Here is a 15,898-nt window from a genome sequence, read left to right on the forward strand (position 1 = left end):
AGACTCGGCCAAAGCTGTGTCGCCTGCAGCTACCGTTATGTTTATTTTATTTTCTCTCAGGCACTGGTTTTCATAGTGCCTGCTAGGGTTTGGATATGATTTGGCCATCAGGGGTTCTTTCCATTATTTCATTTTCCTAAAATTAAAGTTAATTAAACTACCTTGCTTGAGTTAATTTAATGATTAAAATCGACTTAATCAGTATTTATTAAAATCCGAGAGGATGCAGGGATAAAAAGAGAAACTTTATTCTTCTGCTGGAGTAAGATGCTGAGAGTAAGGGATGGGGTTTCCTCAGTCAGGGTGGTGTCAGAGACAGCCAGCAGAGATGGGGATACGTAAAAGATATACATGATGTGATCTGTAGGGCGCTAAAGAAAAAAAAAAAAAGAATGTCTATATCCAGAATCCATAACCTACATGACCATCAATAGATAAGTGCATAATTAAAATATCACGTGTTGGGAAATGTAAGTCCTTGTCCCTTACAGCTCTCTTCCTTCCCACCCAGCTGTAGAACTCCCTGGCTCTCAAGGTTGATCAAACAAGGTTGTCCTCATAACTTTCCGGTGTGCAGTGCCTGCATCTTGACCCCAGGTGTGGGTGGTGCATGATCTCCTCCTATGCTTAGCCCATCCCCTGGCTTGGGTAGATAAGCCCATTCCTCTCATTAATAAAGGGCAGCAGCTTCCTCTTTGATTCTCGTGGTGGTCTGTTAAGTGTTTCAATCCTGACATCCTCCACCACTCTGGTTGTGCGGGTGCGGTGATCGTGCTTTTACACAATTGAATCTCAGTTGTCTGAAACGAAAAAACGTAAACCACGAAACATTCAGGAAAATAGATACATCTGGAAAGCATAATATTCATCAACATGACCCAAACTCAGAAAGACAAACTCGTGTGTGCTCTCCCATACGAAGACTCCAACCTGTAAGGTATACACAATACAGAATACGTATGTGGGTGCACGTGTAGGGATAACCTAACAACCAGGAGACCAAGGGGGTAAAACTCGAAGCTAAGGAACAATGGGGTAGCGTTCAAAAGACACACGGAAGAGTGTGGAGGAAAACGGGATAGTAGGGGTGAGGCGAGAGGCGAAGAGGATCTACTAAACCACACTTTGATGGAAAATGTCATAATGATATCTAGAGTCTTGTATGTTAATTAAATGTACTGAAAAAATAAAGCACAGGCATTAAGACAGACCATTTGGTTTCTCCCTGTTGCTGGTGTATGGTCTTGGGCAAGTCAGCCTGTTTCTACAGATATCTCAGTTATGAAATCATGCTGATGCTGAGGTACTGATACTGAGTCATTAGTGCGGATTAAATGAGAGCGTAAGATGCAGTACACAGCCTTGTGGATAAATGCTAACCACAATGGTGATAATGGTTGCTGTCCATGGTGGGTGGTGTGGTACAGCATGGTTTCAACAAAAATGAAAAAATGGTCTCAAAACAGACTCTTTTTGGTCATAAAATCCTGTGCTTTGGTCCTGTGGTTCTATTTCTTTACTCCCTACCAATGTAAAAGACAAGTACTGGCTTTTGTCTCTTTTTGAAGTTCTATCATTAGCTAGTTTTATTTCTAGAACTCTAACTTTAAAAAAAAATCACCTCTGATATCTATTTTAAAAAGAGCAGGTACTCCTGAATCCCCCGCTTTGATCAGTATTAATCCATTGATGTTATTGAAAAGTCCTGCCTCACCACACTTAGCAATTTCCAGAATTATTAAGAGGTAAGACATCTCTTTGATGAAGAGCAATTACTGGGATTCTTTCCTTTCTTAGTCATGAACTCCAGAGAGCACCATCCCCTTAGTCCATTCTTCATGGAACATTGCAAATGAAGAGGTTCTTTTGCATGGTCAATGCATCCTCTAAAAGAGGCAACATTTCTATGTAAGTCCAAAATGTTTGGAATACATAAGACTTATCTGTGTCTCATTAGCAAGTCTCCGACCCAGGATAATGGTTAAGAAGGGTTTTTTCCTCTGTCTCCAAAACCACCACAATGTGTTTAATTATTGCCATTCCCCAAGCACCACACCACAGTTAGAAAAGGTCCAATTAGGATTTAAACTTCCAAGCCACATTTAGGCATGTTGATAAATTCAAACAAGACCACCCGGAGTCTGTGGAGGAACTGGAAGTGTTTGAAGTTTGAGAGAAATGGTTTTCTTCTTGTGAAAGTCGGCGATAATTAAAGGTCAGAGATATAATAGCCTCTCAGAGTTCTAGCGTTCATGATCGTTGGGAAGCACTGGGGTTAAAGCAAGGAAGACACATGTTGACGTCACAGAAGGTGCCTGATTAAATGCCAGTCCTTGCTCACAGCGAGTCAAAGTATCCAGTGTCTCAAAGTCACTGCCGAGGGCATGACACGACTCTCTGCGTCTGGAGCAGAACATCGTCTCCACCCTGCCCAGTTCTACGCAGTCTGTGAGTCACAGCACAGGACATGAGTCACCTGTGGACTGTGATGTCTGAAACTGGCATGGGGAGCTGAGCTCATTTATAGTCTTACAGCCCGAAGCATCCAAGCAGACTTCCTGTAGCAATAGCACATTGTGCTGGTTAACATTGCCTGTCACCCTCACAGATATGCAATCATTTAGGGGAGAAATCTCTGAGCTTATCTGTGAAAGAATTTCTAGGTTAGGTTGGTTGAGATGGGAATGTTCATCTTACATGTGGGTAGTACCATTCAAGGGTCTGGGGTCTTGGATCTAGGAAAGAGGATTGAGTGTGTTGGGCACCAGCATTCAACTCTTTTTACTTCCTGACTGTAGCTGCAATGAGGCCCAGCTGCCCCACACACCGCCCCCCCCCCCCACAGTGGACTGTATCCCCTAGAACCATGAGCCAAAGTAACTCCACCCTTCCTCAAGTTGCTTTTGATGAGTATTTTTTTTTTCTTGTCACAGAAATGAGAAAAATACGGCACACATATAATTCCTCCATTTATAAGATCTGCGGCTGGAATAATGCTCTAGCAACCATGACTGTACAGTGGAAGTCGAAGCCAGAAGGACCATGAGGAAACGAGAATGACGTCTATTATCAGGATGATTTGATATGTTCTTGAGGAAGTCTTTTTGGACAACCTAACATGTTTTCATCATAGAGGGCTGTAGAGTATAATCAAACAAACATTTGATGACTTATTGCAGGGTGCATAGCAATATATACACAGACTACTGAGCAATTGGTAATAGATGCATATTGTTCTACAGTCTCTCTGGTCTCATCCATTCCCTGGCTTTAGTTGTGATCTCATCTGTGATTTCCAGTCTACTATTTCTTGCCTTTACCTATTGCTGCTCTATGTTGTCTGACCTTTACTTACTCCAAGACCTTCCTATATGGCCATATCTCTAATACAGGCTGAGGTTTCTGTTTCTAGTTTTTAAACAAAAAGATATCCACGGGGTGGGTGGGGGGGGGGGGAGTATGACAAACATTACCAGGCAAATTGAGGGATGAACACCTGCTTTGGATAATTTGTCTCGAATTATATCAGAGCATGTTACAACCTTTTCCTGATATCCCAACATCTGTAGAGTGTGCTCTAGAGTACAACATCTGTAGAGTGTGCTCTAGAGTACAACATCTGTAGAGTGTGCTCTAGAGTACAACATCTGTAGAGTGTGCTCTAGAGTACAACATCTGTAGAGTGTGCTCTAGAGTACAACATCTGTAGAGTGTGCTCTAGAGTACAACATCTGTAGAGTGTGCTCTAGAGTACAACATCTGTAGAGTGTGCTCTAGAGTACAACATCTGTAGAGTGTGCTCTAGAGTACAAGCGCAGCCTGTTTTCTCACGGCCTGGGCCTGTGGTTCTGTGCATGATTTGGACCTGACTTCTCTTTGTATTTGCATACTTCATTCTGTCGGTTCTAGCTAAGATATTGACTCCTCCCAGAAGCATCTTGTAACCATCCACACAAGCGGACTTACTGTCTGGCTTTCCTTTGTTCTGTATTCTTCCTTTCTAGCACCTATTGGTGTTGACTTACTCATTTGGCTGTCTTGTTTTACCTCACCCTGTCGATGATAGAATTCATGAATGCAGGACGGCATTGGCAGATTTTCCTCTCGTTCATTCTTTCCTTATGCATGACGACTCCTTAGACTCATATGTACTTCATATATGTTGCTTCTTATGTTCTTCTCCAACCTGAGAAATATAATTCTACCTTCAAGCCAAGTCTCTTTCATTATCCCTGCTATCCAGAATTAAGCCCTACTCCTCCTAGATACTGTACAGATTTGTATACATCTTTATTATTTTAAGAATTTAGCATGTCTCTGTAACTGTTAACTCCCTGATTCTTAACCCTGGCATCATCTTTCAAGACATAAAATATATCTCACTGGTCTTCCAAGCCATAATTACAATAATGAGAAGTAGCTCCCAGCCAATTGTCAATATTTTGTTTATCTGAGAGTTCTTTGTCAAGCACTATGTTACAGTCTTCAGAACTTAAAGAGTTAGTCTCTTAGCACAGAGCCCGGGACAAAGCTAACCCTAGAAATGTAAATAGATGTAAATAGATGTTAGCCTTTAAATGATAAATTGTAGCTGGCTGTGGTGGCCTATGCCTTTAATCCCAGCAGAAGCAGGTGGATCTCTTTGAATTCAAGGCCAAGGTGGTTTCCAGAGCTAGTTCCAAGACTGCCAGGGCTACACAGAGAAACTCCATCTCAAAAAAACAAACAAACAAACAAAAAGAAAACTTGTAATAAAATAAACAATTTTTATTTAATATATAGCACTCTTTAAACAGATAAAACAGCCACTGTGTTCACCATCAAATTACCCCAGAATTTGGCAATATAAAACAACACCGAACATTTCTTGTCTTCTTCAACTTCCAAATCAGGAAGGAGCCTTACCTGTAATTCTAAATTGCCCTAAATTGTCCAATCAGTGCCTTGATTACAGAGGAATAAACATAAGCAGGCAGAAGAGCTCTGGGGAGCAAGGGGGGGGAACCTTGTTAAGGACACAGCTATTCATCTGACAGGCATCTCAGGGCAAACGGCTGGTAAATCCCGGTTGTTATCCTTTTTGTCCACATGATGAGGTTTGTAAAAGATATCACTGGAGACTTGGAGAAAAGGCTCTTATACCTCCAGGGAGCTTCTGAGAGCAGAACTAGAACATGTGTGACCTCTGCTCTTACCTCACTTTCTGTGAACAGCCTTCAGCCAGAAATAAGAAATCTAACATGTAAGTGGAGATTGAAATTAGGCTCTGAAATAGCCCTGTTGCTGGATCTTTAACACCTCACTGAAATTTCTGAAAGCGCCCTCAGAATAAACTAACGCTTTTACAGACTGAACCGCCAGAAGCCTCCAAAGAAAGACACTCGGATAAAGGAGCCTGTAAATAATGTAGCCCGGAGAGGCAGTGGAAAAAGGATCATGCTAGTTACAAACAGAATGGAAAAGAAATGTAAGTATATGGAGTGAGTGGACAACAGAGGTGCTTGTGAGAGGCAGCAGTGGACCTAGTCATCCATCTGAGCCTTTGAATAAAAAAAATAAAAATAAAAAAAGTAAAACAGGGAAGGCATGGTTGCTCCTAGGTGTGGTGGAGGAGAACGTTTATTGTAGATTAAAAAAGAGACTGCAGGGAGACAGGGGTATCTGGGAGAGTCCAGAGTTGACATGGCCAGACTGAGCTGGGTCACATGAGAAGAGAAGGGAATGGGAGAGCAGGAGAGAAGCCACCAACCAAGAGGGCTGGCCAGGGACAAGACACTGTCCAAGAGAGTGAAAGGTAGACCAGAAGGCAAAAAGGACGCGTGCAGCAAGATGGCTGGGTTATATAAGGAAAGGCAGCCCCGCCCCTGGCCTGGAGAAGCTTAGAGTAGGGGGCGGGGTATTCCAGTCATACCTTGTAACAGGTAGAGACTGAGGGATAATGGGAGAGAAAACAAGGCTGCCAGACCTGATTTGCTATGTTAGTCACCTCCGCCATTTGTCCTGGGTTTGAGACCTTAAGTCCACAGGGTAGGATTTCTTTTAACACTGCAGGGCATCCTTGCGAATGTCTTTGACACTGAGTGTCACCGTAGCCCTGTTTCATCACCTCTCCCAAGTGATGGACAGCCCTGATGGCCCTGAGGCACTCCCAACATCTCTCACCTTAGTCTCGTGACCAGAAGCATCCCTCCTTCCTCCCTGACACCATCTGCTAACCGAATTGGGGGAGATCAACCGGGCAGACAGATGCATTAGATTCAGCATGACTCTGGATGCGTTTTCTTGAAAAATCTGCGAGGACTCCTCCACCCACACCCGACCTACGGTTAGGCTAGTTGGGAAATTATGTGTGCTTTTGTCAAAATGAAACCCTTGTTGAAGTCATCTATGACCTACTAGGCTTTGTGTGGACCACTTGTACAGACTGTAGGGTAAGAGAGACGATTCTGTATCGCCCCCCCCCCCCCCGTCCTCAACCCAGTAGCTGAGCCCTGCATATTAAACTGATGAGAGCAGTGTTAATAAGAGAAGCATATACTGTGCATACAGAAGCCTTCATCTAAAACAGGAGCTATGTAAGGGAAACAAACGATTCAAAGGAGCCTTTGGGCATTGCAGCTCAGATGCCACTTTAATGACTAGCACTGCCTGGAAGCGGGAAGGACACAAAGAATTAAAGGAGTGCTAAGTCATGGACTTCTGTGGTTTGAGAGAGAATAGCTAGTCTGCGTGTTGTTCTCCAGTTGTGTTGAGCTCAAAGTAATTCCTATGCTCAACTAGTATCTTTCGGGTTCGTATGTGCGGATCCCCTTGAGTACAAGGGTCATGGTCTAATCCAGCTACATTCATGTTGTCCCAATTAACATGCGACATGCAATGACTTAGAAATGTCAGCATGCAAAGGACACAAATCAACAGTAGGAAGCCAAGCTGCAAATCAGAAAGCCTCATATCACATAGACTTGTCTTTGTGGGACTTCTGCGTCTTAGTCAGGAAGCCCAGTCAGGACAGAGAAACACATTATCACCAGCAAATTGGGCATCCTTTAATTCTGTCTGACAGTGAGCCCCGGGACTATTTCTTCACGGGGCTGCATTTTATTTTCTACTTGTAAATCTGCGCCATGCTTGTTTTTGGTTTTTGCTTTCTTAAAAGAAAAAGAAAAAAAGACCTTATTACTCTCCCGTTATAGCGTCATCGATTCTTATACGTCATGAGTTTTGCTCAGTTCCTACAAATTCTTAAAAACATGCATCTCACAACATTTCAATTTCCATGAATACCCTTCCCTAACATCCTTTTTGAAGTCACAAGAAGACTTGGTCAAGGGTGCGTTCCTTAATGCCACAAGTTAATAAGCTTTGTTTCCACTGATCTTCAGCAAGATGAGTTGGCTGAGGCTGGGTATGGTATTCACAGTCTGTGATCTTAAAACTTGGAGGCTGAGCAGGAAGACTGAGGGCAGGAGGCCAGCCTGTGTGACAGGGTGAGACTGTCTCAAAAATAAATAAATAAATCTGTAGAAGTCACAAAGCAAAAATTTGTTTTTTTTTTTTTGTTTGTTTGTTTTGTTTTTAAAGATCTTATGTGATTATTTGATTATTTACCAGATTGTCTAACTCTCTTTCTTGGAAGCATGTAGAATACTTTGAGAATCCGAATCACGCATCTGGCCCATTTAGCTAGGATAATTGGTGAGATAATGTATGAAAAGATAATGTATGCAAGACACTTAGTGCTTAACATAGTTCCTGGCGCAATACAGACATGCAGTGAATGTTAGCACTATTAAATGCTTGTCTTCCTATAAACCTGAATTTCGTGTTCAGATTCACAGGCTTCTTGGCTCCATGTTTCACAGGAGCCCTCTGTTCTTCCTCTCTTTCCCCTAGCCTGTGTGTGTGTGTGTGTGTGTGTGTGTGTGTGTGTGTACATGTGGTATGTATGCATTCATGTGTGGCTGTGCATGTAGACTCTAGAGGGCTCCATGATGTATCTTCCTCAGTTGCTTTCCACTGTCTTTTTTTGAGACAGGATCTCTCATCAAGCCCAGAGATCATCCGTTGGCTAGGCTAGCTGGCCCATGGGTTCCAGGAATCTGCCCATACCCACTCCCCATCCCAGTGCTGGGGTTATTGAAGTGCATCATGGTGCCACGTGGGATCTGAACTCGGGTCTTGATGCTTACCCAACAGGCCCTTTACCAGCTGAACCATCTACCCTAGCTTCCCCCACTCCATCCCCACCACCAAGCTGAAGGATTCAGCTTTCTGTTGGCCCATTCAACCAGCCTTGGACTCTTTTTTGAGGCTGATGAACTCTGGAGACTCATTGGTCGGTATGATCTGAGTTTTTCTTAATTTGAGGGATTGGATTCCACGTCTCCCATCTTTGGCACCTGATCTACTACTAACCCCTAGTAAATCAATTCTAACAGCAGAAAACGAGAAACTACATAATTGTTAATAATTAAACAAATTTCTCCCTCTACCATTTTATCTAAAAAAAGGAGCAAACCTACAAGTTCTCAAAAAATATTTTGAATGGGGTCGCTGTTAATCCCGAGAGTCTTGATTAATTTATGAAGTTAATGAAATTGGGAGTCTAAGAGAAACCCCCAGCATATCTTTAGTTAACAGATTTGAATATCATGAACACAAAAAGGTAATTTAGGGAGAGGGCTATCCCAGGAGGTTTATCATATTCCACACGTCAGAGGCCAAGACGCACCAAAAAGCATCACCACATTCCCATTAGTTCCTAAAATTCTACTTTCTGAGACAGCATATCCCAAATGCTAACCCTGCGTTATTATAGAATTCAAATCGACTCTGAAATGAGGAGGGAACAGATGAGCTATAAATGTATGGTTACAGTCTTCCAAGCCCCACAAAAGAACTTTTAAAAGAAGAGCTCGAGAAATGTTTACTCTGAGTGTCAGGGTTAGTGGATGAAATGACATGGGTGACATAATTTCTCACCAGGGAAAGTGGGGTGCAGTGTCCGCGTGTGTTCACGGGGGAGGGTGGGAAGAGGTGTGATGGGAACTGTGTGACCACCACCCAAGGATTGGAGAGGACACCTTCAATGAGAGCATTTGCTGATGTCTTGGAGTGACGACCCTGAGTTTGGAGTTCAAAGCAGAGATACAGTAATGGCATTCTGTAACAATTCAGCCACGTACAACAATCTCAACCTCAAGAGTAGGGATGATAAGAAATGCACCAGGAAGTGATGAATTTGAGTTCTGACTTGTCAGCATCTTTAATGTAATTTAAGTTGTAGGCTTATAAGGGTTAGTTTTTAGTAATGGTTGTGCTTAAGGACTAGTTCACTAAATGTAATGTTCACTAAATGCTGAGTACTGGCCATGTTTCCTGTCCACCGGGCTTATTTCACACACAAAATCAAGGCTACCACTCAGTTTTTATTACGCTAATCTTGCCAGTATTCATCCCTGTAAAAATTGCCTCAAATAACTGCTTCTGTTTCTGGTTGGGCAAGGGTAGCCAAGTAAGTCTTCACTGTTCCATACTTCCTTCAGGTCTGGGAGGCAGGGAGTGGAGGGAGGAGCTGGAACTATCAAAGCCAGGCACTGAGACCTTTCAGAAATTATCTGTGTAGGGACAGAGCAATGACATTTTTCTCATAGTGACGTCCACCAGGCTGCTCAAATAAATTAGTGTTCCAACTTACATGACTCATTTTGTACGAAACATTAAGTTCGCAGCCAACTTGTCAATAGAAGAAAACTATCACTTCGTTTTTTAACTCGAAAGTGATGCTTTGATTTTGAGCTGTAATTCTTAACTTTGGCAAAGGCCTGGTGGAAGTCCCCCAAAATGAAACCAGAGCTGCACTGGCACACTGTGTTGTGTTCGGGTGGCATATTTTGCAGGAAGCCAGGAGACTGGAAGCTGTCATCGGAGGACTAGTTTAAGAACTCTAAAGGCAGCCATGGTGTGTGATTGAACTGCTGTCGCATGGAAAGGGATTAGAGTTTGATTTTGCAAATTAGCATGGTGGATAGAAACAGGGGGACTTTGCTTTAGGGACCTGACTTCCAATTTTGGTTTTCATCATTTGCTAATTGGACAGATCTCAGTTCTCTTATCTGCAAAGTGGGGTGTGTTCATTTACTATTATTAGTGTATCGCATTACTGTACATGTAGTGACTAAAAGTAGCATATATGTGTTATCTTTCAGCTCCGAAGGCTAAATTCAAAGATAGATCTCACTGGAATCAATCATGAAGAAGTTTGTGGGGCTGTGTTCTTCCTGGGTGTTCTAGAAAGAATGCATTTCCTTGTCCCCTCCACCTTCTTCAGGCAGATTGCATTCTTTGGTTGGTCACCCCTCCCCCCACCTTCAAAGCCATCAAAACTGGGCCAATGCTCACTCTTTTCTATGCCTATGTTCAGCATTTCTGTCCTCTTGTGATATTTAGAATACTCTGGATTGTAGCTGTGTTTCAAGCTGATTGGCAGCCCTAATCCCAAGCACAGAGCTGATTCCCTATTTCTTCTCGTCTCACACATCTACATGTAGCAAAGATAAAAGGTTGGGACGTGGACATCTATGGAGGGACTGTTTTTACCCTCACATTCTCTCTCTCTCTCTACTATACAGAGAGAATATGAGGATAAAAACAGTACCACTTCATACTCAAGAAATGGGCACTCCTCGGTTTAGCATAAGAACACAGCAAGTATGAGCACCTTTAATGGCCTGTGTAAGTTTCCTAAGCCTATCTCAACAAAGTACCATCAAGTAGGTGGCCTTACAAAACAGCAGTCTATTGTGTCAGAAGTGTGAGGACTTGGATAAAGGCACATTGAGAATGGCTTCTTCTGAGGCCTCTGGGAGAAGATCTATTCCAGACATTTCCTGAAGTCCCCGGTAGCTCGTTGGCTTGTGGATCACATTGTGCTAGGGGGCTGGATTTTAATGTGTAAGTATTAGAGAGATAGAACTCTAACTCTAATAGACTTCAAAAGATAAGGCTCAGCCAATGGATGGAAGTGTGAGCAGAGAGAATATTTCCCAGAATAAAAGGATATGCCTCTGTAAGATGTCTGATTATGGAAGTGCGTTGAGTTTCCCAATTGCTGGTCAATGAGCAGGAGTGAATGGCAGAGTAGACTCAAGCACTTGAAGACTAAACTTCTTCAAGAGACAAAAGCTATGCTCTGAGTATAAAATGCTCCCTGCAGGCTCGGTTACCTACCAAAGGCCCGATCCCTAGCTGGTGGCACTGCTTTTGGAAGGCGGTAGACTGAGTAAGTGATGCTTAGCTCCAGGAGGTGGGCCAGTAAGGCTATGCCTTTGAGAGACGTCCCTTCCTCGCCTGCTCTGCTTTGCTTCCTAATATGGGATCAACAATCTTATTCCACAGTGCCTTTCCTCCATGATTTGTCTGCGTAGCCAGGGAAGCCTGCAGACAATAGGCTGAAACCTGTTAAACTGTGAGCCAACATCTTTCCCTCTTTGTAAGTATAACATTTTCTCCAAGATTGCTAACAATGACAAGACATATTGAGTAACGGGGAAGATTGGCTTCAAGAAATGGCATCATTACTCTCATGGGTTCTTGATGACACAGTGCAGAACCCTTTGGGACTGGATTGTGAGAGGACATTTTAAAAAGTTTAGAAACAAGGGCTGTAGGAACCCTAACATGATGCAGGCAGAGATAGATGAGTGGTCATGGCTTGAGTTCAGAAGAAAGGAATCCTGGCAGGAATCTGGATAGTGGGGAGTGTGCCCATGGAGTGGTACATGGAGATTTAGAGTTCATTAGGATTTAGGTTAGAAGCCGTGCATGTTAAAATCTGGCAAGATCTTGTCTAAACTCTGTCCGTGTCCCAAGACTTCTCAGGGTAGAGTTTAAAGATGGTAATAGTAACTAACCAGGTGAAGGAAATGTCTAGACAAGTCGCCGTCGTATGACCGATTCCAGCTGCTTTCAGTCATTTGCATTGAGATCTGGGAGGAAAGCACAGAGCACCAAGAACCTGGGAAACTTGCATTCAAGTAGAAAGCCAGGCTTCTGAAGAGATTGCCGCCTTTAGACATAGGCCAATGGCTGGGGAGATGGCTTCGTTAAGAGCATGGGCTGCTCTTCCAGAATCAGTTCCCAGGATTCATATGGAGGCTCTCAACTGCCTGTAACCTGGGTTCCAGGCAGTCTGAAGTCCTCATCTGACCTTTCCAGGCACCATGCACGAATGTGGTCTTTGGGTATAAAGCAAAGATGTGATGCACAGACATACATGCAGGCAGAACACCCATATACACAGAACTAAATAGAATAGGTTTTAATTAAGAAAAAGTAAGCCACATACCAAGCACTGAAACAATAGGGAAGATACCATTGAGGGCAATAGAGATTAGATACTACCCATCTCAGGCTCAAAGGAGGTGTCAAAATTAGGGCTTCTATTGCTGAGACGAAACACCATGGCCAAAAGGCGAGTTGGGGAGGAAAGGGTTGTTTTGGCTTACACTTCAGTGATGGGAGATGTCATTCTGTAAATATGTTTCTCTTATTGGTTAATGAATAAAGCCCTGTTGGCCAATAGGAAAGCAAGATAGGCGGGACTAGGAGACAAAGAAGATTCGGGATTGATAGTAGGAGTTTCAACATGTAGGACTGAGAGAGAGAGCTCCGGACCCTCTCTCTAGTAAGATGAGACCACATGGAAATACTTAGATTAATAGAAATGGGTTAATATTTAAGACAGAGCTAGACAATAAGAAATGCTAGCAACAGGCCAACAGCCTTATATCTAATACAGCCTCTCTGTGTGTTATTTGGGGCTGACTGGGTTGTGGGACCAGGTTGGCGGGAAAACCACTTGTAACTCTTCAGCATTACTGTTCATCACTGAAGAAAGTTAGGACAGGAACTCAAGCATGGAGGATCCCAGAAGCAGGAGCTGATGCAGAGGCCATGGAGGGGAGCTGCTTGTTGGCTTGCTTCCTATGGCTTGCTCAGCCCATCGTCTTATAGAACTCAGGACCAGCGGCCCAGGGATGGCCCCACCCACCATGGGCTGGGCCTCCCCCAGTTAGTGAACTGAGAAGATGCCTTACAGCTGGATCTCATGGAGGCATTTCCTCAGCTGAGGCTCCTTCCTCTGAGGACTCTAGTGTGTGTCAAGTTGACACACAAGAGCAACCAGTACAGTGTGAAAGAATAAATTTGAGAGACACGCCTCTTGACAAGAGGGACCCCAGAATTTCCTGCTCTCCAGTGTTTTCTAGGAGAGGATTTTCCCTCTTTCCATGCACTCAGGGCCCACTGTAGATGTAACCAAAATGGGAGGGGGGCAGTCCCAATACTGCTCAAGGTTTCGGTAGAGCTTGGTGTTGTCATGCAATGGTGAATTTTCAGATCTGCAGAAAGTAAGAATTATGGGGACGTGGTAACTTCCACTTTGACTTCAGAGGGCAGTGTGGGATGCCAGTCAGCGTGTAGCAGGGTCAGTTTCTGTGAGAGCCTCTGTGAGGGCAATGTGTGACCCCATGGAGAGTAAATGAGCTCTTCAGGAAGTCAAAGGTGCTGGGAATACGGGGCATTCGCCAAGGAAAGCTATAGGCAATGAGTAGAGAGTCTAGGGAGGGGGCGGGACCATGCGGCTGCCAGTGGCAAAGCCGTAGGTGCAGAGCTGCCCAAGACCTCAGGACTCACACCCCGCCATGTGTCTGGATGCCAGGCGCTGAGCTACAGGATTGGATGGTTGGCCTGCTGGGTTTTGGTTTTGCTTTGGTTTCACCAGCTGCTTCTATGCACCCACCTGTCTCTTTTGGAATGGGGATAGTTACTAAGTTGAACATTTACCATCGGCTTTGACTTTTTTGAGGACTCAGGGTTTCCTTTGCCTTGAGCCTCAGAGGCTTTCAAATTGGGCTTCTGAGGGATGCAGGAGATGTTGAGACCTTGGAGGCTCTGTGACATAGACCGAATGCATTTTTTGCATTATGAGTTGTTCATGTGCTCTTGGGGCCAGGGCAGAATAGGAAGCATCAGCCACAGCCCCTCAGGTGAAGCTTGACCTCCAGAGGAGGATGCTGCTGAGCTGAAGGAAGCAGGCTCCTGGGAATATACCCTTGAAGGGCATCTTGTTGTGGTCCCTCTGCCCACAGTCTGCCTCTTTCTTTGTTTCCATTATGATCTGAGACATGCAGTTTTGTCCATGATTCTGCCTTATGGGACTAAAGGCAAGGGTACCGGCCAACAAGAGACTGGGATTCCTAACCTGGGATGTAAAATAAATCTTTAGCCTTTTAAAATGTTTCTCTCAAGTATTTGCCACAAAATGAAACAAGCAAAACAAACAAACAAACAAACAAAAAGCTGGGTAACACATAATCTTTAAAATGCTGCCTTAAAATTCTCAAAAAACAACCTAAAAGCAGAACTATCATGTCATCTAGCAGGACCCACTACTGTATATACATCCAAAGGAGCTGAAATCATTATGCCAAAAAGATACCGACATTCCAATGTTTATTGAAGCACTCTTGAATCAAGCCAGTGTGTGTATAGAATCGAACATTGAGTGTTTAGAATAGTTCCAAACAAAACAAAACAAAACAAAGACAAAAACAAACAATGAACAAAATGCTGTCATTTACAGCACAGGAACCTGGGGTCGTTAAGTTAAGTGAAATAAGTAGGAAACAAAGACATCGACTATGCTGGCATTCACTTTTAGAAACGATAAAGCTAAGTTTGTAGAACAGTCTAGTGAAACAGTGGTCATTCAGGATGGAAAGGACATTTGAAAGGAGGGTGGGGGAAGGAAAGAAGTTGGATGAAGGGACCCAAACCACGTTTGAACGGGCAGAATTAATTCTGGTACTCTACGGTACACTAGGAGACTTACCGAGCACAACAGTGAACAACGTGTTTCAAAGTAGCTAAAAATTTCCAACACATAAAAATGACTAATACTTGAAGAAGCAGACAAGCTTATCCCCATGATTTAATCACTTATTGTGTACATGTGTCCAATTATCATAGCGTACTCTATAAAGACATCCAATGTGTTCCGATTAGGAATTAATATTACACAACATAAAAGACAAGGTTTTAAAATATAGTCGATGCCAGGGAGCTCTACCATTTCTCAGAGGTAGAAATGTTCCCCATTCTAGTCTGTGCTTTCCTCCGTTTGGGCGCCGTCCAGCAGACATTACTTGGACCCTGGGTAGGTAGACTACAGACATACCAGCTAGGAGATTCTTCTGGCCAAACAGTTTGAATGCATACAGGAAGTTCACACTATTTTATAGTGTACAGTGTAAAATTAAACCCAAGGTGGCTTCCTTGAACTATCTGAAAGGGTATAAAGCTACAAGTCCTTCCAGAGGTCTGTTGGTGGAGTTTATCCCCCTTACTGTTTTCTGGGTAGTTGTCTGTGGCTTCCCACTCTGTTACCCCGTCTTCACCATCTCCAGCTATGCATTGGCCCCTACGGATTGACTCACCCAGACTACCAAGTTGGCTGCAATGAGTTGGATTCAGCAGCTTTGTTGCGGGAGAGGTAGGACTTTGAGGCCAAGCTATTGATTGCCCCTGGCTCCTTCTAGATGCCACTAGCCCTAATTAAACTGTGATGCTCTTTCTCTCCTTAGACTGTAGGCCGATGCTGCAACAACTTGTGGATGCTTCCCTGAGGCACTTGACCATTAACCCTAAAAGGGTTATGTAGCTCATCCTGGCTTTTTATGGTGGAAATGAGTTGACATACAACCTAAAATCTCCCAGGTTACATCTTCAAAGTCGGGAATGTTTCAGTACCAATGGAGGCCCATTAAGGGAAAACTCTTTCTTCCTGGCCAAGATAATAGAATCTACCTACAGTCTGGGTAGAGATCTAGCATGCTAA

The sequence above is a fragment of the Phodopus roborovskii genome, unplaced genomic scaffold (genome assembly GCF_943737965.1).
Source record: "Phodopus roborovskii unplaced genomic scaffold, PHOROB, whole genome shotgun sequence".
Classification (NCBI taxonomy): domain Eukaryota; kingdom Metazoa; phylum Chordata; class Mammalia; order Rodentia; family Cricetidae; genus Phodopus; species Phodopus roborovskii.